The sequence below is a fragment of the Dipodomys merriami genome, unplaced genomic scaffold (genome assembly GCF_024711535.1).
Source record: "Dipodomys merriami isolate MVZ:Mamm:240054 unplaced genomic scaffold, mDipMer1.0.p SCAF_112, whole genome shotgun sequence".
In the NCBI taxonomy this organism is placed as follows: domain Eukaryota; kingdom Metazoa; phylum Chordata; class Mammalia; order Rodentia; family Heteromyidae; genus Dipodomys; species Dipodomys merriami.
The window spans coordinates 1,663,835-1,690,254 of record NW_027202405.1 but is presented as its reverse complement, the minus strand read 5'-3'; the positions used below and the strand labels follow the sequence as shown (position 1 = coordinate 1,690,254).

The window sequence follows — 26,420 nt, the reverse complement described above, 5'->3', positions numbered from 1 at the left end:
TTCGCATGGAGGTTCAGGAGACTGCTCTTCAATTTTGTTTTGGTGTGTCTGTCTTTGCTTGGTTGCTGATTCTGTATTGGTAGAGAGAGTCTGTGCCTGATCTGGGTTCTGTTGGGAGCCTATTTCCAGCTGCTATTCTGACTTACTTAGGATTCTCAGCTCTCTGCTGTAGATTGCTGGCAGTTCCCGCCTTTGGAAGGGTTGAGCAGCCTAGACTGCTTGTGTTTGCTCCTACGGGTGCTCTTATGAAGAACAGATGCTCTGCATGCACTCTCCCAAATACTGGAGTCTGCTATGGGCTCCTGATGTGTTTTTGTTTGTTTGTTTTGGGCTGGTTGTGGGCTTGAACTCTAGGTTTGGGTGCTGTCCCTCAGCTTTTCAGCTCAAGGCTGGCACCCTACCATTTGAGCCACAGTACCACTTCTGACCCTTTTTGCTTTTGCGATGCTGAGGAATCAGATACAGGGCCTCATACATCCAAGACGATCACTCTATTGCTGAGCCGCCTTAACGGTCTGAGCTCCTGCTTACTATCAGGTGCTGGCAGCCTGTGTTGCCCAATTCCCAGTCTAGGGTATATGGGTGGAGTTTTGGTGGGGTTTGGGCTTCTCTTGTCCTGGGCCTCCAGGTCTTTTGTTGTCATAGGCGTGCTTCCCAGGGAGTGTTGTTTCCTGGTTTTCTCCCCTCTGTTGAGGCGTATGCTCAGCTTTTTACTTCAGTTGGGAGGAGTTGGTCGTGTTGTTTCGGCGCCAGATCCCCGGGCCTGGTTCCGGCCCCAGCCTGGAGCGCGCTCGTTAGGCCTGTGCTGATGTGTATACCACCTAGGTTATGCAGCCTGGAGCGCGCTCGTTAGGCCTGTGCTGATGTGTATACCACCTAGGTTATACAGCCTGGGGGACACAGTTCAAATTTCTTCTACTGTTGGTAGTCTTGACCCAGGGGCGCTGTTCCTGGCTTGGGCATTTAAGCTCCCTTCCAGGGGCGCTCTTGCTCTAGCCTGGCCAGCTGAGTGTGCTCCATGGGCTGGTGGAGCTCTCAAACAGTTCCCAGTTTTAGTGGGTCCTGTGGTCCAGGTGTTGGGGTAGGGAGTCTAGGTCAGGGTCTGGGGATTCCCTCCAGCTCTGGTCTCCCTTGAGGGATACACTTCCCCTGTGGGGTACTCACCCTGGAGCTGGTTGTTTCTGTGTGGTGTAGGTCATCAGTTGTTGCAATCCGAGTTCAGTTGGGGTGGTTGCGGGCTGGGTTGGGCGGTGGTGGCTCTGTGTGATTCTTTTCTGTCTCTGCCTCTGTCGAAGCTGTCGGGTCAAAAGTGTCCACGCTCAGGCAGCTTCTTCGTGGTGCCTCTGGGGCCCGAGCGGCCCCGCCGGGTGGTTGTGATCGCGATCGGGCGGGTGGTCTGCCGACAGGTGCCTTTATCACGCTGCTGGTGCGGAGCGGCTTTGGCGGGATGGAGCCTCTCTGCTCCGGTGGAGAGTGAGGGGTGGGGGTGGGATCCTCGTGGAGACTCCCGGCTGGTAGGTTTCTTTGTTCCTGGCGATCCGGTACCTGGTGATCTGCTTTGTTCCTGGCGATCCGGTACCTGGTGATCTGCAAGCGGCCTCCTGTGTCTCTGGGGCTCCGGCAGCCCCCGCCGGGCCGGCTGGCCGGCGGCTTGGCGCACTGCCGCGGGGCCAGTAAAGGTTGGGGGAGGGGTCTTCGCTTTTCTCTGTTCTGAAATTCTTCTTTTCCTCTCTTTCTTTTTGTGTTATTCTCTGCCTCTGGTTTTTCTCTGAGTGTTCCTCTTTTTGTTGTTGTCGGTCTCTTGGGGAGATTAAGCATTGGAACTCGAACTCTCTTTTTGTTTGGAGAGAGCTGTGGCGTTTCCCTACTGCCCCGTCGCCATCTTGGTCCCCCCTCCTTTAGTGATTTTTAATCAGTTTTTTTTCCTAATTGACAATGAGCTTTTTAATATTTCCTACATTCTAATCCTTGTCAGTTGTTAACTCTTACTCCATTCTTAACCTATCTTTAACTATTTGTTAATGAAAACAAACAGTTTTCCATAATTTTAGGGGGAGCAAATATGAACATTTTTCCATTCGTTTGTTGTTTGATTTTTGCTTTTGGGTCTGCTTACATATTCTTTCCAATTCTGACTCATAAAGATATTCTCAGCTCTGTTCTTCCAGACATTTAAAATGTTGGCTTTCACAGGTAGATCTATGCTGCACAGTGTTGATTTTTGTATTTAGTAAAAAGTAGGGTGTAATATCAGATTTTTTTTCTCATATGGATAATTAATTTTTCCATGTAATTTATTGAAAAGACATTCTTTTGCTACTCATCTGCTGTGCATCAAACCCTCTACTGTGCATCAAATTTCTTTAACTATATAATCTATTTCAAAGACCCCCTATTTTATATCAGTCATATATTTATTATTGAACCAATATCTTATTGTATTTATAACCATAACTTTACAAGAAAATCTGAATAGAAATTTAGTATCTACAACATACAACATGAAATCTATAGATGAAATAGTCAAAACTATTCACAAGACCAAAAATAAATCCCAGCTTTCCTGGTGCCAGTCCAGAGCTTTGTATTATATACTTTCCACACTCTTAAGATTTTGTGTAGGCTGGGAAGGTGGCTCAGTGGTAGAGTGCTTGCCTTGCATGCTTGAGGCCCTGGGTTCGATTCCTCAGCACCACATAAGCAAAAAGAAAAAAGCCAGAAGTGGCGCTGTGGCTCAAGTGGTAGAACACTAGCCTTGAGCTGAAGAGCTGAGGGACAGAGCCCAGGCCCAGAGTTCAGGCCCACGACTGGACCCCCCCCCCCAAAAAAAAAGATTTTGTGTATACTTACACTGCAAGATCTATTAGATGAAGGGATTCTTAAACTGAAACCAATTTCCTTCAATTACTCCATCATCCTGGGTAGGATAAGATATTTTTGTTTGAATTTAAAGAATTAAAATCATAGCGTTTACATTTACAGTGTTATTTTAAAGGAATATTTTATGAGATACATCTGAAGACCAAATCAGAATAATGACTTTGCAACTAATAGCTTCACAGTAGAAACATGGCCAAGTTGCTTTAGTTTTCATTCTGTTGATTATTATTATGAAAGTCACAGTGATTATTATGAAAGTAACTGGTTAAATGATGAAACTTGAGCTTCTCCACTTCCAGCTCCAGCAAAATATATTGACAGTGGGTGGGAACTTTTTCACACCCTTTTTGATAATAATATAAATATACACATTGATTTTTTTCCATCCACAAGCATTTGTCATTGTATGCTTCTATATAAATGGGATCCTACTACATATTCCCTTACAAATATCTTTTTCTTTGACATTATAGTATGGATAAACCTTTAGGCTTATATATAGGTAGACCTAATTAATTCTTTTGAAGAGTTGTGTCCTATTAACATATTCTAACTTATTGAACTGATATATGAGGTTGTTTTAAACCATCTCTTCAAATAAAATAATGTACACCAGAAAAGTCAATGTGAAATAATAAATTATATTTCCACCTTTCATTATCAAATTTATTAAATATAATTCTGTTTAATACTTAACAACATTTAAGTAAACCAAATTATTTTCCCCAAAATAAATAAAATTACTTTTATTGTTTTATTGAAATAAAATTGTACTTTTTTAAAGTACAATTGGATAAAGTAAATTCATCAATGGAAACTTTTTTTTTGTCAGTCATAGGGCTTGAACTCTGGGCCCAAGAGCTGTCCCTCAGCTCTTCAACTCAAGGTGAGTACTCTACCACTTGAGCTACAGCGCCAGTTCCTCAATGGAAACTTTTAACATAAGCATACTACAAATAACATCACAATGAAGATAACAAATATAATTATTACACCCATGCTTTAGATAGTTGTTTAATCATTCATAATTAATCCTTAAGTATTTACTATTTTTGATGCTGACATTATTGTTTAGTATAAATTTCTGATTATCTGTTCAAGTATGTAAGAATACAACTAAAGCCAGGTGCCAGTGGCTCATGCCTGTAATCCTAGCTACTCAGGAGGCTGATCTGAGGATCACGGTTCAAAGCCAGCCTGGGCAGGAAAGTCCGTGAGACTCTGATCTCCAATAAACCACTAGAAAACTGGAAGTGGTGCTGTGGCTCAAGAGGTAGAGCGCTCGCCTTGAGCTGAAGAGCACAGGGACAGTGCCCAGTCCCAGAGTTCAAACCCCACGACCAACAACAACAACAAAAGAATACAGTTGGTCTTTGTACTAATTGGTATCTGACAATCTCATTAAACTTACTTCCTAATCCTCCTCATTTTTTTGTAGGTTTCATAAGATTTATTTTCTCTATACTGTTCCATCTTCTATTTTTTTTAAAAAGTTCTTTTTTCTTTTCAGATCTGAGTAAATTTATTTGATTTCTTGTATTATTGCTTGGCTAGAATTGGCAGTAGAGTGTTGTTGTAAAAGCAAAAACATTTTCCCTGTGAGTGGAGCAGAAATACTCATCACTTTAACATATGATGTCAGCAAAATTCTTGAAGGTTCTCTACATTGCAATTTGAGGATAACCCCTTCTTTTCCTGGTGTACTAAAAAATTTTAATCAAAACTGGATATTAAAAAATTGATGGTTTTTTCTTTATACCTTTTGAGATAATTGTGTGAATTTCATTTTCATTTTTATTCTTTGTTGGAGAATAAGTATTTATATCTCCCTAAAAAAAACTCTAATGATTTTATTTGTTCATAAGACCTATGAAGAGGTAATAAAGTTACATGAATTCCTAAGGGTGTGTCTTTAATCAAACAAGGCTGGTGTTCTTCAAGGAAGAAACACAACGTATAGTGTATCTGCTATAAGATGACAAAGCTGGAAAGGAACAGTCTGGTAGCTAAAAAGAAGGCTTCAAGAGAACATGAACCCTGTCAGACTCTTGATCTTAGATTTCCCAGCCTCTAGAACTATGAGAAATAAATTATAAGCTGTCCAATCCATGATTTTTTATTCTGGCAACCAGAAGCTATTCATAGCCTATTAATACACTGCCTTGGATTCATTTTGTTTTAAGTGTTACAATTGCTTTAACCTTTGCATTCTTGGAAACACCAATTGGCCATGATGTATTATCATTTCTATATGCTGTTTGACTAAATTAGCTAACATGTTGCTAAGATTATTTTTACTTATGTTTGTGACATATACTTATTTCCAATTTTCTCCTCGTAATATTTTTGTCTGATTTTGGTGTCTGACTAATAATATCCTCAAAAATATTCTGGGGGTTGACCCATTGCAACAATGAGATGTACAAGACACTATGTTGAAAATCGAACTTTACAATGTAGGTTGGGGGCGGGGGGGACAAGTGTATTTGAGGAGGTGTGAGGAAAGAGATGGTAGGGGAAAAACAAGGAAGGAGGCAACAATACTTGATAAAATGTACTCATTACCTTGCTCTTGTAACTGTAACCCCTCTGTATTTTCACAATTAAAAATTTATTAAAAATATTCTGGAAAAGTTTGTAGAGAAATTATATTCTTTTCTTATTAGACTGTGTTAGAATTAACTAGTGAAACTGTCTGTGTCTGGAATTTTCCTTGTAGAAAAATTTGAAATTTAAATTAATTTTTGAATAAATTTTGAGATATTCAGATTATCTCTTTTTTTCTGAGTGACCCATGGTAGTTTGTGTCTTTCAAGGAATTTGAACATTTTGTCTAAATATTCGACTGTATTAGGATTACTATTGAGTGTAAAATAAAGATACAACTATAATTGTAATTCACCTCTTGAGTGATGAGCTTGTGTATATTCTACTGCTATTGATTATAGTGTTTTATGTCAATAGAGTCATCAAGTTGAGTGAAGTATTATTCTGGTCTTCTATATATTTTTAATTTTGACCCTATCAATTATTGAATAAGGAGGGAACATCATCTTTCTGATTATAATAGCAAGTTTGCCTACTTCTTTTTACAGTACTAATAGTTTTTGTGTACATACTTTGAAGTGCTCAATGAGAACATTTGATAGTTATTAAGGTGATTGGGTGCAAATCTATCTTTGTATTTGTTTCATCTTTCTTTTTGCTTAATGTCTTCTTTTGAATTCTTTATTCTATTTTCTCTTCTTTGTTGGCTTATTTGCTGAAACTTTTTATTTTTATTTTGGTAGTTTTCTATGATTTATAGAATCATTCTTGATATTATTACATCAAATAACATAGTACCATTTAACATATGGTATGATAATGTTATAACAATATACTTCCTTTTTCATGTCTATGTCTGAACTAATATATACTATTGTTCATATATCTTATATTTACATATATCATAAACCACAAAATATTTAAGGTCCTTTATGCATAGTCAATTATCTTTCAATACATATAAACATAAGGAAAACAAAATATTTTTCAGATGGCCACATAGTTATCATTTCTAGTGCTTTTCACTTATCTATATAAATCCAAGTTTTTATCCAGTATAATTTTTCTACTGTCAGAGCCCTTCTTTTGTAAATATACATATAAATGTATTCTTCATTCATTAAAACTCTCCAATAACATTTACTAATCACAACCCACATCCTGCTAGATTCTATGTAATCTGGTTTGAAGACCCCTTTCTGGCTTCAATTCTTCATCATTTATACACTGTCTGCTTTAAGCACATTAGCTTCCTTCCAAGTACATGCTCTTATCAAAGCTTTTGTACTTGCTCTACCCTTCACCTGGACAGCTCTTTGATGTTCTGCTCTCATATTTAATGGAAATCTCTCCTTCCACATTACTTCATGAAAGGACACACACACACACACACACACACACACACACACACACACACACACAGACATCTTATAATTCTTATACTTTATCTTGCTTCATTTTCTTTCCAGGGCATTTAGTGCTACTTGAAATTATATCTCTGTTGATTATGTATTGTCTTTTTCAAAAAGAAAACAACCTTCTAATAAGTACCCAGAGTTTATTTTGATAGCCATCGTTATAGTGCATTAAACAAATTCCGAAATAAATGATCCAGAGTAGATTAGATTCTGGAAATAATTCAAGAGTAATCACAACTTTCCTATTCTAAAAGAGCAGTTCCTTTTCTATTAATCTAAATGAATTAGCTTTGCATTCCAAAGCTATAATTAAGGCTCTGCCTTGGGGCAATAAAGGGCAAAGAACAAAGGACAAGAAAGGCTCCTTTCTTCATAATTATTCCTTCATCTTTCCTTAAGTCCCTCATTTGTTGGATACATAAAGGTACTAAAAAGGAGAAAGGGGAGAGAAAAATTAAGTGCCTTGATTCTTGGCAAAAAAAAAAAAAAGCCTCCTCTTTTTTTTTCTCCATCCATTATGACCCAACATGTCCAAGCAGATTTTAGAGTTTAAGGAATTAGATACGAATAAAGTCTGTACAGCCATTCCATTTTGACTACTTTATGTTTATCCACTCAAAAACAATCGCTATAATTGTCAGGAGTTCAGAGATGACCAGAAACTGGCTTATTGGATCAAGCTGAAGAGCCAGCACCAAGTTCCCTGTCCACAGCATCTCCTTTCATCTTTTCTGCACACTCAGCACCTTGCTAAGATAAATAAATCTTATTTAAAATGACATAACTAGTCCCTAATTTGTAATTGATGCTTTTAGCTTACATTGTTTCCCATGACTTCCAGAGGTAAATTTATGCTATATGAATTCTGTCTAATGCAAACAACTTCTTCCATATTTTTCATCCTCTGGAGAATACTTCACACTAGAGGAAGAACTGCTCTGATAGTAAATTGGGACAGGATAACAAAAGCAAAATTATTTTCCAAATTCCTCCTGCCGCATTACATTTTTACAACTTACGTATTTCAGGAGTAACATGAAAATTAACTTCAGGAAATAAACATTTCACTCTAATACTAGAATACATAATTCTTTAAGATAGAGTATTACTAAGTTACACAGACTGATTTTGAACTCTGAATCCTCCTGACTCAGCCTACCAAGTAGCTGGGATTATAAGTATAACTATGACCAGTTCAGACATTTTTTTCCCTATGCTGCAAAACTATGCATGATTAGGAATTTAAAATTTTGACTATTTGTATATAAATTATCTAAAACCATTCCTATGTAGTCTGCAATTTCCTCATATTATTTTGAAGATGAAAAGAAGTAATTTATGTGAAATAATAACCATTTAACAAATGTCCTAGTAATTGATAATCTATCATATTCAACTTACATAGACTTAAATTATCCAGAACATCACAAAATGGCTCTCCAGACAGACCTTCTAGTTTTTTCAAACTCAGATAAAACTTTTTAAAAAAATCATTTACCTACAATTGAAGACTCAGCTGTGGATTAACTCTTTTAGAAATAACAATTATTTTATTTTCTCATTTGATTTTATAAAGATTGAATGATGAAAAATGTCTCTTATTCATCTAATAAGTATGAACTCAGTGTCTGTTATAAAGCAAATAATGGAACATAACTGTGAACACCACTGACCATTCCCTATTCTTCCTGAACTTGCAGTCTATTGTGAAAGATTAAGTAAGCGCTTGACTTAGAGATAGTGAATCCTAAGGGGAAATGAACATGATGAGCAGGTCTCTCCAGTGGTAATCTAGTTGAGAAAAGGTTATTTTAAGGAAATAGGATGGTTTCATATTTTACCTACATATACAAGATGGCATTCCTTTAGAGATTCTGACATTTTAAGCAGTGAAAATTCAAGCTGAGCCAGGTACTGGTGGCTCATAACTGTAATCCTAGATGCTCAGGAGGCTGAAATCTGAGAATCACAGTTCAAAGCCAGACCAGGAAGGAAAGTCTGTGAGACTCTTATCTCTAATTAACTACCAGAAAACAGGAAGTGGTTCAGTGGCTCAAAGTGGTAGAGTGTTAGCCTTGAGGAAAAAAGAGATCAGAGACAGCATCTAGGCACAGAGTTAAAGCCCCACAGGGGAAAGACAGAGAGAGAGAGAGACAGAAAGAGAGGGAGAGAGAGAGAGAGAGAGAGAGAGAGAGAGAGAGAGAGAGGGAGAGAGAGAGAGGGAGAGAGAGAGAGAGAGAGGAAAGAAAGAAAAGAGAAAATTCAAACTGCTATAGGTAGATGTAGTAATTGTAATGAAGTCATCGTAAGCAACAGTTACATTGTAAGGTTTAAATTATCTTGGGAAATGCTTTAAGTTACTTCTAACCCTAAAAACAGCATGTAATATATGTAATATGGTATGTTTTGATGATATTGGAGCTTGAACTCAGTTTTGTGCTTGTGCTTTTTGAGTGAGTGTTCTACTGTTTAAGCGCCATTTGTAGAACTTTTTGCTCTGGTTATTTTTATGTGTCATTTTTAAACTTTTTTATTAGGGTGGAATACTTGTATAAAGTTTATTTGTGATATTGAGCACTTGAGTGTAATGTCCTTTCATCAGCTCATCCACTTGTACGAGTCTTTCTTGACCCTTCTCCTTCCTGTCCCATCCTTCTCTCACCTCATCCCTCACCATTTTTTTTAACAGTTTTGGTGGGTTCCATTACGCTGTTTTCACAACTATATTTAATGAACTTCTATAATATCCTCTCTGCATCACCCTGTTCTTTCCAGCTCTCTCCACCCTTCATAGCATTTTTTTGTAAGTCTGGATTCCACATATGAGCAAAAAGTATAGACTTCTATCTTCGTGAACTTGGTTTATCTTGCTTAACATAATGTTCTCCAGTTCTGTCCATTTTCCTACAAACGGCATTTCATTCCTTTTGGCTGAATAATGTTCCATTGTGTATATTTTCATTCTTCCATCATTTGTTGCTGGGCACCAGGGCTGGTTCCATATCTTAGCTACTATAACTACTAGCTACTGTAAACATGGGTGTGTCTCTGTCTCTTGTATATGGATTTGCTTTCCTTTGGAGACTAGGCCTGAGAGCTGGATAGCAGGATATATGATGATTTTTCAAGAAATTAAAAATAGGTCTTGCTTTTTGTCAAGGACAGTCTGAACTATGATCCTCCTATTAATATTTGGCTTCCTAGTGTGACTGGGATGACAAGTACACACTACCATGCTCAGCTTTTTTTTTTCAGTTGCTATGATGTACCAAAAATGTATTTGCCTGTCCTGTCCAGGAACCGTGACACCCCTGATCTTATCCTCCTATGTGCTGGGATTACAGATATGAGCCACCAGCACCTACATGGTATATGTCATAATATTTGTATGACATTTTAAAATTCAATTTCATCATGACATCTTTGTGTATGTGTGTAAAGTACTTTAATTATAACTGAGCCCTGTACTTCTGGAAAAAATAGCAAAGGTTAAATAACTCACTCATGTTTGTTGTTTTTAGGAAATGACTTACTGTACAAAAAAAAAAATGATCTGTCCCATGTGACTTATGTAACTCTTCCAGACGCTTCTTTATTTACCTATAACGAAACCAGACTGAGATTCTCCAAGTTTTTATTCTTGGCCTCATAAATGATTAGCTAAACTTCTTGTTCCACTAATCAATAGGAAAAAAATGTTTGCTAACCAAATTTTGGTTAGGCCTGTCTGTTTTCCCAAGGTCCCTGAAATTTGGCTCAGCATCAGCCTGAGCAGGCACATGGCCCGCTTAGGTCCTGAAGAGTACACAGCTCCTCGCAAAGAAAAACACTCGGATGTAATGAAAGGTCAGGCCACCTTTCATCTCCCTTTCCATCAGCACTTACTCAGTTCTTTCTAGCCTTACTTAATTCTCTCTGGAAGAAAAAAACCAAACCAGTGAGCCTACCTCTTCAGATGCTCACCTTTTCTTAATCTTGTAACAGTCTTTGATAATGGAGTGTCTCTTTACTCAGTTGAGATTTGCTTCCTATTTGACACCTGTCCCCTGAAAGCCAAGCTAGTATCTCTAAGTAAGTGCAACACAATCGACTTGTTACAGTATTTAAAGGGTTAATGTTTCCCCAGTTACTCAACAGATAAAATATTTGCTTGTCCAATTGGAAGAAAAAATATGCACTTTTAGACACTGCAATCACAGAGCAAGATGTTCACATTGTGAAAGCCTGAGGATCAAAGTATCCATCATCAGAAAGTCTTCCATCTCAAGATCAGGTGAAAATACATGCTCACTGAGAGGAAGAGCTGTTATAAACACCATCATGGCTTTCCTGACGGCTTTCTTCCATTCTTTTTGCTTCACTTCTGTGTGGTCCTGGACACATACTGTTGAATTAAGTTATATAAAATGTAAGAATGACACATCCTCTGAAATTCTACAATAGGAAGGGAAAAAAAGGAAGAAAATATAATAAAATCTCATCTATCTGGAATCCTTAGAGGATGTGACATTTTGAAATGTTGAAGATTTGCTCACTTAAATCTCTTTATAGAAATCTCTCTGAATTTCATTACATATATACTACTGCTCTCTTAAAGTGCTCTAAGTATAACTTAACCTTTTCTTGGATGACACACAACCATTCTTGTTTCTAAAGTAATGTGTGCAGCAATGTAAAGCAATAACAACTGCTTGGTCTACAGTAGTGCACAGTACTGAACTCTGTGTGTTCTCTCATTCTCTTTCTCCCCTGGCTACTGTCCCATTCTTGTTTAAAATTCCAAGGCTTTTTTTTTTATTACATGTACCTATAACAGTAACTCTTTCCCTTCTATGTGCCACTTTTTATAGGCTTTAGATGTGGTAGGGAAAGGTAGGGATAGAAATTTCTAATTCTAGGACTTGCTTGAAAGTCCTCTGAGACAGGACTCCAAAAGTCTTATTACATAATTGAATGATTGTCTCTGATTAAGTTGCATTACCTATAGTGTTTTGATTTTTGTTGTTCTCACCTATGCTAGACAAGGCTCTTTTTATTTCATGACTGTAGCTGTATTCCAAATTTTGAAAAAAAGTAAAATAGAGTTATTTAGTGATGGGGATATGTTCTGAGAATATATTGGTAGGTAGTTTAGTTCTGTGCAAGCTTTATAAAGTATACTTACCTAAATGTAGATGGTACAGTCCAGTCACTCAACAGGGCTTTTTTGATGTAATCTTTGTTCTTTTCTTTCAGCATTAGTAATTTAACTCAGAGCATGGTTCATGTTCAACCACTTGTACTTCATCCACAGCCTTTGCTGCAATCTTGTACAATGTAAAAAGCTGCTGGTGTAAGATAGAATATTAATTTACAGTAAAGTTAGTATTATATAAGTAGGAGTGTACTCTAAAATAATAGTAAGAGAATACTATGCTAAGTACATAAAGAAATCACATAATGTACCTACACATGACCAAGTATTATGTACTATGCAATTTTTTATACCTTTGATAATACAAGAGTGTGTTAATACCGGCCTCTCACAACTACAAATATGTGAGTAGGTGACAGGAAGTTTTCAAACCCAGTGTACCTTTTGGAACTATCACTGGTGTGTGCTCTGTTGTTGACTGGAACTTCATCATTAGGTAGCCCATAACTGTGTAAATAAATGGACTTTGTGTTAAAATGCTTTGTTAAATGCAAATTTTTATTTGGAAGCCTGGGCCTGGGATGATGTTTCCAGATGGTGCATGTGCACCTCACCTGGGAGCCAGTTTGCTACTCACATGATAGTTGGTGAGAAATGTGGAACCTCCGTCTCTTCCAGACATACAGAAACAGACCCATAGTGACTGATTCACATAGTCATTAAAGCTTAAGAAGTGTTTTCATAACCCAAAGTGGTGATGCTCAAAGTTTGAAATGCAAATTCTGCACACAGACTTACTGACTCAGAAACTGAAGGGGAGGCAGAAGAGGAAGGAAAGCATTGTCACTGTCGGTTTTAATCAGCCTTCCTGGGGATTTTAAAGAACCACTGGCCTTGAGCATTTATTAAATATACACATTTCTAGGTCATGTTTCTAGAAGTTCTGATTTATTAGATGTATATCAGAGCTCTGGAATCTGTAGTATGGATCCACCCTTCTTGATGAATCCTCTATGAAGAAAATGCTGGAAACACTACTATGGCCCTATTGTTTCAGCTTCTGAACCTATCACCTCACTTTTAATGAGCCCTAGTATTGGAGACACTCCTATAAACTATCCCTACTTCTTCTGTTATTCAGTAACTCTCCAGTGAGATTTGTGTGAGTCAGGCACAAGGTCAAACATCATCTGAAGTCCACCCTTCATGTTAGTCCTAGATGTTAACAGTGCCTAAGTCATATAAAGAACGTTTTATTCTACCAAGCCTTCTTGAGCTCTCAACTCAGTCTTTTAGCCATATTTATATTTGAAGCTACAAAGAGACCAAAATTTGCCTCTGGGAACATAGCCAATTTGATATTCAAAAAGAAAAGTTTAATTTTAATTGATCACAACTATAGTACATACAGCCTTTAATACAGCAACAATAAAATCCAGCACTTAGTTTTTCTAAGCCATACTGACCACTCATTCATGCATGCATACCCTCATCTAGTGCATGATTACCGAGTATCACATCATAACTAAACAATGGACTCTTGAACTATATTGTCCCTGTCGATTTAGTTTTTTAAAGGTATTTCATAAGACCAGTCACAGTCACATGCATTCAATCCCAGCTACTCAGAAGATAAAGATCTAGAAGCTCAAGGCTTGAAGACAGCCCAGAAGAAGGTTGAGATTGTTATCTCAACCAAGATCTGAATGTACGTGACAGTACATACCCGTAATTCCAGCTATGTGAGAGGCCGGAGGATCACAATCTGAGGGTAGGCCCAGGTAAAAATTGGTCTGGATTTTGCATTTAGAGAAGAATAGATTGGGGAAGGAGGAAAAAAATATCCAATATGAAAGATTATTTTAGGGCAGGTAAGTTATGATGGTGTGTTGGACTGAAGTGTTGGTGTTGATTAGGAAGAACTAGAGAGGAGAGAGATCCACAGAATATTTAGAGGGGAAAACAATTAAGTGGTGAATTAGATGTGAACTTGAGAGACAAAAACCCTCAGAGATGTTGTCTAGGGTTTTAGACTGTTCAACAAAAAAACATGACTTTATGAGCCACAAAGACACACTAGAAGACCAGGATTAGGGACTAATCTTAACTTCTGTATCTATTAGGATGTAAGAAATATAAATTAATGGTCTAAAAGCAAAAAACTGGAGGAGAAAAACCAATAAGAGCTTAACAAATGGAAAACTGAAACACAAAGCCCAGAAACCGTGGTAGGAACTCAAGCATGTCCAAAAATAAAAAAAGTAGAAAGTAAAAGAAGTATCAATACAGAAGATGCTCTGATTTTGCAGCATGAATGATATTCCATATCTCAGTAGTCATTCTTTCCAATCCAGGTCTGGCTTTCTGCTGCAGTAGGTTTTGGGTTCTGGCCAGACTAATTTTTACCCATGTCACTAGATTGTGTGAATTTTTTTTTACTGGTTGTGGCAAAATTGTCTCCCCAGGCCATGGGCAGAAAATAATACTTTTTATGGTGTTTAATAGCTTTTTTTTTTTTTGTTGGTCATGGGGGCTGAACTCTGGGCCTGGGCACTGTCCCTCAGCTCTTCAGCTCAAGGCTAGCGCCCTACCACTTGAACCACAGCGCCACTTCCGGCTTTTTACTGCCTATGTGGTACTGAGGAATTGAACCCCTGGGTTCATGCCTCATGCATGTGAGGCATGCACTCTATCACTGAGCCATCTTTCCAGCCCAGTGTTGAATATCTTGAAGAAAGAAATTACTATATTTAAGCATCTACATTTTTGTACTCAATGCACTACCTAAAACCTAAAATCTCTGACATATTCATAGATTTTTTTCATGCTCTAGACAAATCAAAATTAAGTTCTCCTCACTCTCAATTGACACAATTGGTATTGACACAATTCAGTACCAACATAAGTAGCACTTGTATGAAAATTTTAAAAAATTGATTGTGAAAAAGTGATCACTGAAGAATTTGGCTGAGAACAAAGCAAAAGAACTTTCCCAAGTAAGTGTACCTCAGAGGAGGACCATCAATCTCTCTCAAGAATAGCCTGTCCAGGATACCAAATCCACAGCAGCACAGGACCAATGTTGATGTCTGAGCTCAGAATAAATGAACATCTTTCCCCTTTGCATTAGCTACTCAAGAGGCAAAGAAATGATTAGAAAAGTTTCATTCCTTTTGCTCAGACTGGCAATTTGACATTCGTGCAAAAGAGTAATAAGCTCTTCTTGATTTAGTGATAGAAAACTGAGACTTTCCTCTCACCAAGACTGGAAAATCTCCCTCAAACAGAAATGGGAGTGCTGGAAGGATGGTCTACAAAAGAGGCAGATGTTCAGTAGAGACACTGAAATTGAGATGTCTGGACTTGAGGCATAGTTCAAGTGATAGATAACTTGCATAACAAGCCTGAGGCCTTGAACTCAATACTAGTACCATCCCTCCACCCCCCGCCCCCGCCAAAAGATGCATGTTTACACACACACACACACACACACACACACACACACACACACACACACACACACACACACGAGGAAAGAAAAAGAAAATATCTTCCATATATGTGCTATACGAAGCAAGGGATGAAACTGGCATCAGACACAAAGACAGTGAAAACTGAGATGCGAGTTTCTAGGGCTGCATCTTAAGGAAATGGCCACATTTAAGAGTCAGGAAGAGAATAACTACATAGAAAACAAGAACAGTTGTTGAAACAGCAGAGGTGTTGAAAACCAACATGTTGTTAGGCCACTGAAATCAAGGGAAGAAAAGATGTAACAAACATTGCTGAATGCTGCTGAAAGGTGATGTTTAATGAAGATTAAAGACTATTTCAGGAGTTTACAACCTGAAGGTTCAGAACTTCCACCAAATCTATTTCAAGGGGTGACAGTGCCAGAAGCCATATTTGAGTAGATCAAGACAGGAGGAACTGGAGAGAGCTGGTATTGAGAACAACTATTTGGAAAAAATATAGGAAACGTAGTTGCCAAGAGAGAGGACAGGGCAATGCCTGAGGAACAGAAGGTTTGTTTTATTTTAGTTGAAACTTCATTGCATTTAAAAGCAAAAGGAAGATAGAAGACAAAACTACATCTACACAGGAAAAATGAATAGTATGTATTATAATATTACAGAGCAAGTGAGAGGCTTTGAAAAGGCAGCATAGATGGTAGAGTTAGCCTCAGACAGGAAGGTGTAGCTCTTCTATTGGAACAGACATGAGACTGGATGCAGAAATACATTTTGTGTCCTTGTTCCCCGCCCCCTGGACTGTGAAGAAGGCCATTACTGAGGGCAAAGGTGCTAGGATTGGAGTATTCTGAACCTTGCTTAGGACTTTGACCTTTGGGGACTGGACCATTCTATAGTGCATGGTTAGACATAGTGCATTCTATAGTGCACTGTAGTTTCTGAACAGAACCCTGTGGCCCTTACATGTTACATGTCAATGCCTCCACCCCCTCAATTACAACAGTGGAAACTGACATTGGGAAATATGCCCTCAGTGTGAAGAGCATACTTGTTCACAAAGAAAAAATCACTGGACAAGAGATTATTAAGAAAATGTAAACCACCTAAAAGTGTTGTACACAGTAGAAAGGCAAATGGAGCAAATAGCCCAGGAAGCTTGCCAGGCACTGTTGTGGCTGGAGTGAGGGTAGAGATAAATCCTGGTGGAATCAATCTGCCATGGCGTACTTTTTCCACTGAGGCCTGGCTGCCAGGGTGCAGATACTTAAAGAGCAGATGCTTGTGTCCCCTGGGGATGGAGGTTTTGCCAGAGAAATGTGAACAAAACGAGAAAAGGAGATGCTGGCAAGACGTTTACTGAAAGTGCTGAGATGTTTACTGAAATTATGAACCACAGAATCTAAGGAGGATAAATGCAGAGATTTAAAAGCAACAACAACAAAAAAACAGGATTTATTGAAACCAAAGTTGAGATAACTTCAAGGGTGAGAAATGAAGTTGTAATCAAACCTCTTTGAGAGACTAAGACATACACAAAACAAATTTATTTCAAAAATCAGTTTATATCATGCTTTCTTTTTCACTGAGTGAAGAAAATAAGAATAAATAGGAAATATGTTCCATTTGTGTTGTAGCCTAATTTCAACTCACTGTTTCCACAGCATGCAGTTTCTCATTAACCAGGCTTGAAAAGGGCTGCAAAGAACTTTTGATCCTTACAATTCAGATTTCCAAGTCCTTCCTTTGCTGCAGGTTATATAAAAGGAATGTGGCATTTGTGAATTGACAAAGGAGTCTGCTTTTATTTAAAGATCGGGCAAGTAACACCTCCTATAAGATTACTGGAAGTCAGTGTCTAGAAGTAAATCTTTTGGGAGAGGAAGTGTGGGGGGGGCTGGTCCTGGGCTTGAACTCTGGGCCTGGGCACTGTCCCAGAGCTCTTATGTTCAAGGAGAGAGCTCTACCACTTGAGCCACAGCTCCACTTCTGGTGAAATTTCTGGTGGTCAATTGGAGATAAGAGTCTCAGGGACATAACTGCCCAGGCTGGCTTTGAACTGCAATCCTCAGTAAATCTTTATTTGTTGAGGGGAAAAAAACAAAACAATCCTGGTGAAAGGAGAAATTAGCAAATCTGTTTTGAAATGTGGGAAGAACTAATGACCCAGTGTCTTCTAACTGGGTATATTCCATGTGGAGGGCAAGACAAAAATATAAAGCAAGCAAATATTGTACAATAAAAAAGGGTTATGGGAGGGGAAAACTGGGAGTGAGAGAAGAGGTTGACATTGTCCAAAAAGAAATGTACTTCTTTCCTGACTAACATAGTGGTAACCCCTCTGTACCTTACCTTTATAATAACAATTTATAGAACAAAATTTTAAAGGGCTGATAGTACAAGTCCTCTAAAGACCAATTATTGTTATATATGCCAAACCTGAATATTTGGTTGGTTTACACTTATATGTTCAAGCATTGTGTGTGTTGTTTAAGTAATGTTCTGTGACTGTTTCTATGAATCAAGAATAACTAGGTTTCTTATTTTTCCTTAATGTTTCTTTACCTCATTTTTTTTAACCTCATTTTTAATGAAAATGTTTTCTGAAATGTTTCTCTTTACTAAGAAAAACAATTTTCCATGTTTCAAATGATTTGGCACCAGGGGAAAGTTAAAAAAAAAAAAAAGGTGATCACAAGAAACAGAAGAACCCCTTTTATTTCCCATTGGTTACAAATTGTTTTCAAAATGAGAGCATTTAGAATTTTAGCAAAAGCATTATATCCCCATCTGCTTTCAAGGTCAGGCAGGAAAGAGAATTATTACTCACTACAAACAGAGTGTTTTTGTTTTTGGTTTTTTTTTTTTAAGATGAGGGAAGGAGACAGGAAATGCACAGATAATGTTTATTTGAACATATTGAAAGACAGCATAACATTACTACTTTAAAGGACATAGATAAGCTTACAAAAACTTTCAGCATTTTCTTTTTGCTAGACTATATATTTAAATTTTCTATTGTATTTATAGCTTTTATTGATCATCATCATATAAAGGAATACAAAGGCAAAAGGTTAAAAACTTATAAAAGAAATACAAGTTTAATGGGAGAAATGAACAGGAAGATTTAAAAATTCCTCAGGAAGCCCTGGCCTCATTTGCTGAAGGCTTGTAAGATGGATGTTTTTAGTTTGATAGGATTAACTGAGCATGACATTCAGATATACGTTTGGCTATAAATTTGATAATATAACCTGTTAAATAATTCATGATTTCTTTTTGAAAAACAGTAATCCTTTAAAAGATTCTAAATTTTTTAGTTAAGGAACTGGAAGATATTTATTTTATCCATTTGACCTACTACTATTGTATTGGAATTTGGATGCTTGATTCTCCAAGGAATAATAAAGATTGACTAATGGGAAATAGTATTTACCTTAATAACTATTAATTCTAAGTTTTATTGCTGTAGACCATTTACTACCCATTGGGTATCCCTTTTTTTCCCTTTTCCTCACTTACCTTCTTATGTTTTTTCTTCTTTCTCCTTCTGCCTTTCTATTGCACAAAGTCTCATTGTGATGTCACCATACAAACATAATATAATATACTTGGCTCAAATTCATCTTTATCATTTTTGTCACAATTTTAATTGGTTTCATGTTTCTATTTTCATACATGCATAGACTATGTTGATCACATTGCATCCTCTATACTCTCTCCTCCTGCCCTATCCTCTTCTTTTCTGTTTTCCCCCAATGGTCCCTCTTTCTTTCGATCTTCACAACTTTTTCAGTTAAGAGTAGTCCCCATGATTTTACAGAAGAAGAAATTAAGGTTGAGTGCTTACTCCATGGACACCATAACTAGTTTTAAAAATAGTTCTTCTGTTTTTAAATCTAGTTCTCTTCCTTGCATCATTTTGTCTAAGTTTAAAAGCTGCTGCCAGAAATAAGCTGAGTTCTACTGGAAACATCATGGTTACTATAGTGCAGTGAGGTAGAATTACTTGAGTAATTTTCCACATTGAAAATCTGGATAGTATTACACATCTATGTTTTCTTTAATAGGAATAGGCGTACAACATGGAAGTGACTCATAACTTTAAAAAATGTCGTTGGTTTGATTATTCAAAAAAGTATATATTTATTAAGCTGAAAAGCTGTGGCATTTAATTCTCTTTTTAAAAAAAGTTTTCGTTTTTATACTTTATTTATTGTAAAGGTGATGAATGGGGGAGGGGCTACAGTTACATAAGTAATGAGTACGTTTCTCTTTAAACACTGTTATACCCTCCCCCATTTTCTCCTGCTTACCATTCCCCATTCCTCACACCCCCAAGTTATAAAGTTAATTTCTAACATAGAGTTTTATGCTTTTTTACTTATTACTTTTTTGTACTTTTAATATTTAATAATGCTATTTAATATAATGTCAACTTAATTTTATTACTTTTAATTTCTTTTCATCTAAGATATTCTATGGTATGGGGGAAAGCTTCTTATAAATCAGTTCTAATAGCAAAATGTTTTTGTAATGGTTTCATTGAAGTACAGCAAAAACATCATAAAACCACCAAATGTATACAAGGTGATACAACAGTTATTTTTAAAGTATGTTCAGAAGGACAGCCACCACCCTCCCCCGCCACACAAAAGAGAACATATTCCCTGGAGCAGTAACCCTCTACCTTTCCATCACCTCATCCAAAAACTGTCTGTCTATAGAACAGAAGTACCTATTCAAGACATTTCATACCAATACAATCATACCCTATTATGGTCTTCTGTGATGGGCATCTTTAATTTAGCATAATACTTTCAAGACTTTCCATGCTATAGGATGTGTCAGTATTGCATTCTTTTCTTTCTTGCTGAATAATTTTTCATATACATGCATATATATACATAGCTTGTTTATTTATTCATCAGTTGGTAGATATGTGTGTGATACTACTTGGCTATTACAAATAATGATGTGAACTTTCTGGGACTGATTTTTCTGTGTATCTATCTATCTAGCTAGCTAGCTATCTAGCTAGCTACACACACACACACACACACACACACACACACACACACACACACACACACTCCCCTATGCCCTCCTTTTTAAAAGATATATCTCTATAAGTAGAATTTTTTTGGGGGGGGTCCAGTCATGGGGCCTGAACTCTGGGTCTGGGCACTGTCCCTCAGATCTTCAGCTCAAGGCTAGCGCTCTACCACTTGAGCCACAGTGCCACTTTCGGCTTTTTTTCTTTTTGCTTATGTGGTGCTGGGGAATTGAACCCAGGGCCTCAGGCTTGCAAGGCAAGCGCTCTACCACTGAGCCACCTTTCCAGCCCCTATAAGTAGAATTTTTAGATCATATGGTAACTCACATTTTTCCTTTGAGGAACTGCTAGACTGCTTTTCACAGCAGCTGTACCATTTTATATTTCTTCCAACAGTGTATTAGGTGAAAAACACTTTTTAAAGAGTAAAGGATGACACTACCTGTAGTTAGTAAATTGTCCCTAGTGGCACAGTATATCTTGTTAGTAACTGAAGAGTTTCACAAGCTTAAACTCCTTTACTTTCCACAAAGTCTACCAAACACCTATTTAAAAAAAATTAATTGGCTCTGGAATTACTTATTAGATTCTTTATAATGTCTTTTAATGCTGTTAATTTCTTGAAGACTGGATTTTAGTATTAAGAATGTTAAATGAAGGGTACTTTCTGTCACTTTTTTTTTATTAATTTAAAGATATCATAGTATCATAATAGTAGGTGCTATTAAAAATATTTAATGTCTGGAGGAATGCAGATAACCTAATAATGCCAGAGAATGTTCAGAAATTGTTTCTAATTTAAGAGCCAGATTAATTCTCTCAAACATATCACATCAAAGCACAGTAATTTATATAAACTATATACAAGACACTGCCGTTTCTAGCCAATTACATCTATTAGATAGTAGTGTGGATATTTTTCTCTTCTGTTTTCCTATTGTAATTTCAGTACATTTCTCTCATTCTTGTAGTTCGCAAATGAACAGACCAACATTCAAACATTTTGCATGGGCTGGAAAGTTGGCTCAGTGGTAGAGTGCCTGCCTTGCATGCATGAGGCCCTCGGTTTTGATTCCTCAGCACCACATAAGCAGAAAAAGCTGGAAGTGGAGCTATGGCTCAAGTGGTAGAGCACTTGCCTTGAGCTGAAGAGCTGAGGGATAGTGCCCAGGCCCAGAGTTCAAACCCCATGAACCAACAAAAAAAATTTTTTTTTTTTTGCAGACATAATTTGTTCAGGTAGTATCTTCAAGAGAGATCTATTCTATCTTTGTCTCCAAGTGAATCTATATATTATAGGAGAATGGTCTAAATGAACTTGAAAAGTAAGTGCAGTGGACTAAGAACCATAAGCCAATTCCTATTCATCTACAGAGACCCAGGACTATGACAAACATTTCAGTCCTCAAGACATCAAGAAACACGTCACATGCGGTACAGACAGTGTGTTTATTTTGCCATAAAACTGAGAAGCCAAGAGCTGTCCTGTTGTTCTTGTACTTTCTCCAAAATAGGAACAAGTGCATGTGGCATTATTTCACTCTACTTTATGGAAAGTATCTCAATGTAGGCAGAATAATATGTTATGTTCTTTTTAGTTTCTGGGTTTGTTTTGTTTGTCTGGAAAAGCATCTGATCTTTTATGAGACAGAATGGAGAGAAGAAGTATTTCCTAAAGAAAAAGCTATTTCCTTTAAAAGTATACCTAATGTATTTTTAAAAAAAAAACTAAAGAAGGAAAAATTTATATCTTTCCCTGTTCATGGAAAAACCTTCATTCTTTGATTCATTCTGTTGAAATAGTACATTCTCAGGTAATAAAGTTCAAATAGAGTCACGGTGGTGGTCATCTGAATTTTCTGTACAGCTTTTTTACATACTCTTGATTTTTTTGACTCTTCAAGTAGTGATCCTTAATGTCATTTTCACTCTGATACTTTTCCATTCACGTTACCTCATAGTTTTAAGATCTATTAAGTTGATTAATTGGTAAACTTTTTGGTCTGGTATAAAGGAAAGAGCCACTGCCGGACCTTCTGTCTACTAAACCTGAGCTGTTCTCACCCACCAATCCCTTGTCCTCTAGTGGATATCATTCAGATGATAAAAGTTGAAAAGTGAGAACTATCACACAATCCTTTTTTTTTCACCCCTTCTGCAACACTTTTATGGGTCTTCCTTAAGAATCCTATGGAGACTGTTCTCACCCCAAACTATTTACTTTAGCAGGGTTTACATTGCTTGAATCCTTATTGTATCAGACATACAAGTTATATCATTTAGCCTAAAAACTACAACAATGCTGCAGATGAAGAATGAGAATCATAGAAGATAAGTAATTTTATCAATCATGAATATACAGTCAAGGACACGTATGTCCAAGATAATAAATTTCTCATATCTCATGCAAACTTGCTCAGATTCCTTGGGATAACTACCTCCTGGGCTTATGTCCTTCTATCCCTTAATCATATTTTTAAAAAAGAAAAACACAAAGCAGCCAGCAATAACAAAAAGCCATTAGTATACAATCATGTTCTTCAAATAAGAGAAGGCTACATGGTAGTGGAAAACTGTAGCATTGGGACCATGAAAACTGATTATAGAAACTTTCTGAAACTGTCATCACACCTCTTCCAATAAACCTTTGTCTTCAACTCCAACATTCAAGATAAAAAAAACATATTCTAATCATATGTGATTTTGATTATTACTAGCATTGCAACAGTGTTTTCCCAATATTTGAGTCAGGGAGCCAAAGCAACAAGTTATAACCTTGTTTTTATGCACAGAAAGTTCTGAAAAGCCAACTCACAAATACTGGTGGGATACAATGTTGTTAAGTTGGAGATTGATGATAATTTGTAAAGTGAATGGTCAGAACAAAACCTTATCTTCCCATAGGGTCCTGGCAGAGACAAAGGGATCAGGAGCAATCATACCCACTCTGTCTATTTTCCTCCCAAAACATGAGTGAAGTTTTAGGAAAAGAATCTGCTGTTCCTCATGCACTTCCAAAGTAAGCTGAAGAGAAGTAAAAACAAGGAACTACTGACAGGGCTGTAGACTCCAATTTGAGTACTAATATCACTGGTAGTTTCTTTTAAAACTAAGCTGATTCCTAACTAAACTCTATATAAAGTCAGTTGCTGGGCTGGGAAGATGGCTCAGTGGTAGAGTGCTTGCCTTGCATGCATGAGGCCCTGGGTTAGATTCCTTCCTCAAGCACCACATAAGCAGAAAAAGCCAGAAGTGGTGCTGTGGCTCAAGTGGTAGAGCCTTAACCTTGACCTGAAGAGTAAGGGACAGCATTCAGTCCCCACGACCAACAACAAATAAGTAAGTAAGTAAGTCAGTTATCCTCTGACGTACTGAAATTTAAAGATAATGTGCATATTTTCTGTATGTTACATTTTATTTTAATTTTTGTTTAGATGACACTGAGATTGGAACTTAAGGCCTTGTACCACTCACACAGCCCTGCATATTACAGTTTTTGAAATTAAAGCAAAAATCTATTCCCATCTAGAATTTGAAGGTAACTAAAAATTCTAGCCACATGTCAGTGGCTTACTCCTCGTAATTCTACCTACTCAGAAGGTTGAGATCTGAGGATCATGGTTTGAAGACAAGCTGGACAGGAAACATTTGACACTCTTATCTTCACTTAACAAGCAAAAGATTGAACTGGAGCTGTGGCTTAAGTGGTAAAACACTAGCCTTGAGAATCAAGCTCAAGCATAGTCCCAAGGCCCTGCATTCAAGCCCCAGTACTGGAACACACACACACACACACACACACACACACACAAAGGGAAAAAAGAAAAATCTATGAAAAGCTATTTATCAGAAATCTCACTTTTTAGAAAATTTTATTGATGATTATATAGATTAAGTAAGTTTATTTGTTTAATAGAATTATTGCTTTCTTAAATACATAAAACAAAAATATTTTTTAAAGTCTTCAAAAAAGTACCTTTTAGAAACTGCCTAAAAATGTTTTAGTGCTCTAATTTTTGACAACTAATTTTATAGGATTAATTCACTAGTTCTACTGAAATTTTTCCAATTTTCCCTTTGTAAAGTTCCTCTAGTATTATGTTATGTCATTTTAAACATGTATATGTAAAAGTTAAATGTGACTACAACCACATTTTTTAAGACTTCATTCTAAAGATTTTGTCCAGAAAAAATATCTCAGAAATTATCAGAAAAATAAGTATTGAAAAAAGGTGAATGTGGTAACCTTTATAAATAACTTGCAAAAGGTACTAGTGAACAATATTTCAGAAGCACTGTCTGGCAGAATGAAGGGAGAAAAGAGAGAGAAAAAGAGAGAAAATCAGGAAACTAATATTAACAAGTTCAACTTTACATTACAATGTTCATAAATGAAAAAGTAACAATCTTACCACAATTATTGTATTCACAAGCATTTCTTCAGGTAGAATAAACCTGGAAGACTGACTCCTGACAGAGTCAAGACTTTATAACTTATAAAAACCAAAATCATGCGCCTTTATTTTTAAAATTAATCTTAGGGTATATTTTTCCAATAGTAATACAAAATCTGAATCAAAGTGTTCAGTAAAACCCACAGTTTCACCTGCTTCCTGGTCCACTTCCTCATCCATACCGGGCTTTGTGTGCTAATTACAAAGAGATTTGCATGGTTAAGAAGGTTTGACAGGTATATCTCTTAAAATTACTTATCCAGGATTTTAAGTTTCTCTAGTCAAATATGGGCATCCTCATTGTTTCCATCCTCACACAGATAGGCACTCTTGAGTATGTATCTACAATCCTCACCCAAAGCTAATTTCTTGTTGAATAAATTGTTTAAACCAGGCATCACTCACAATAAGCTCCTGTTTTATGACAAAAAAGAGGTAATAAAAATCTTAGAATTAGCTTAATAAAGGTGAACCCAATCAAAAAATACCTTCTTTCTAAAAGATTTCAAAATGATACAGTAAATCAAACTTGAAAGGTTTTTTTTTTAGGAAAAATGATCTTTAAATCTATATGCTAAATTTTGAATATTTCCACTACAGGCTGAAACAGTTTTGGCCTCACACTTAACGAATTTAGCCATAAAATTAGGTTATAACCTACCTGTGTTGCCAATTTCACATACATTTTAAGTGGGTTATTTTTACTCTTCCAGAATACGAATACTAACTTTAAAAGTTTATAAGCGTTTTCTGTGTCTATAATAATCCAATCCTTAAAATACACTTTTCAATTTAAGAAAGACTTCACAATCCTTTTAGAATGATTTACATTTAAAAAACTGATCATTTAGTAATTGGCTTCCTGGATAATTAGCCCCAATTTCTATGTATGTGATGGAGTGATTCAATTTTAAGGGTATGTTGGAAAGAGAAATATTTCACAGCCTATCTACACCCTACAAATGTAGTTTGAAACAGAATTTCCATCATTAAAAAAAAATCATTACTGCTTTTCATTCCTAAATTTATTACCCTGCTTGGCTATACTGCACTCTTCTGGACACATAATTTCATAGCAGGTATCAAAATAACCAGAAAACACAGCTATATCCGACCATAATTTCCTATTAACGGGAACTTTTGGGTGTGCGATTGGCTCATTTTACACAAAACCCGTACACCACAAATAATGAAGGCTGGATTCTCAAATGCAAGCTGCCACAGGATTTTTCTGCCTTGGTATTGTATTTCCTCGCACGACCTAACACCCCTGGAAACAACTTATAATGATCACCTTCCTAGAAGGTTCCAGCTGTCCCTTTTGACCCAGGGCAAGGAGCAGAAGTGAAATCAGGTTTCCAGAGAAGAGTGACGGGAACACAAGGCTGCCACCACACAGCTTCCCCTAATGGGAAGTCAACTTTTTCCACTCTCTGGGAGTCCTATCGTTGGAGCCAAAGG

The 26,420-nt window shown here is 36.8% G+C and overlaps 1 long non-coding RNA gene across 3 annotated transcripts in view; it reads right to left on the bottom strand.

Annotated features, from left to right (window-relative positions):
• The window catches only part of LOC138822559 (uncharacterized), a 53,800-nt gene that overhangs the window by 27,205 nt on the left and 175 nt on the right, over nucleotides 1–26,420 (bottom strand). The window contains exons 2-4 of one of the 3 annotated variants that reach the window (XR_011370552.1): nucleotides 24,918–26,401; nucleotides 12,010–12,169; nucleotides 9,255–11,279 (exon numbers count right to left, since the gene is read on the bottom strand). This is a non-coding gene — a long non-coding RNA (uncharacterized lncRNA). Of the gene's footprint in view, nucleotides 1–9,254; nucleotides 11,280–12,009; nucleotides 12,170–24,917; nucleotides 26,402–26,420 lie in introns of those variants that run through there. The other 2 variants (XR_011370551.1, XR_011370553.1) reach the window with 2 other exon arrangements.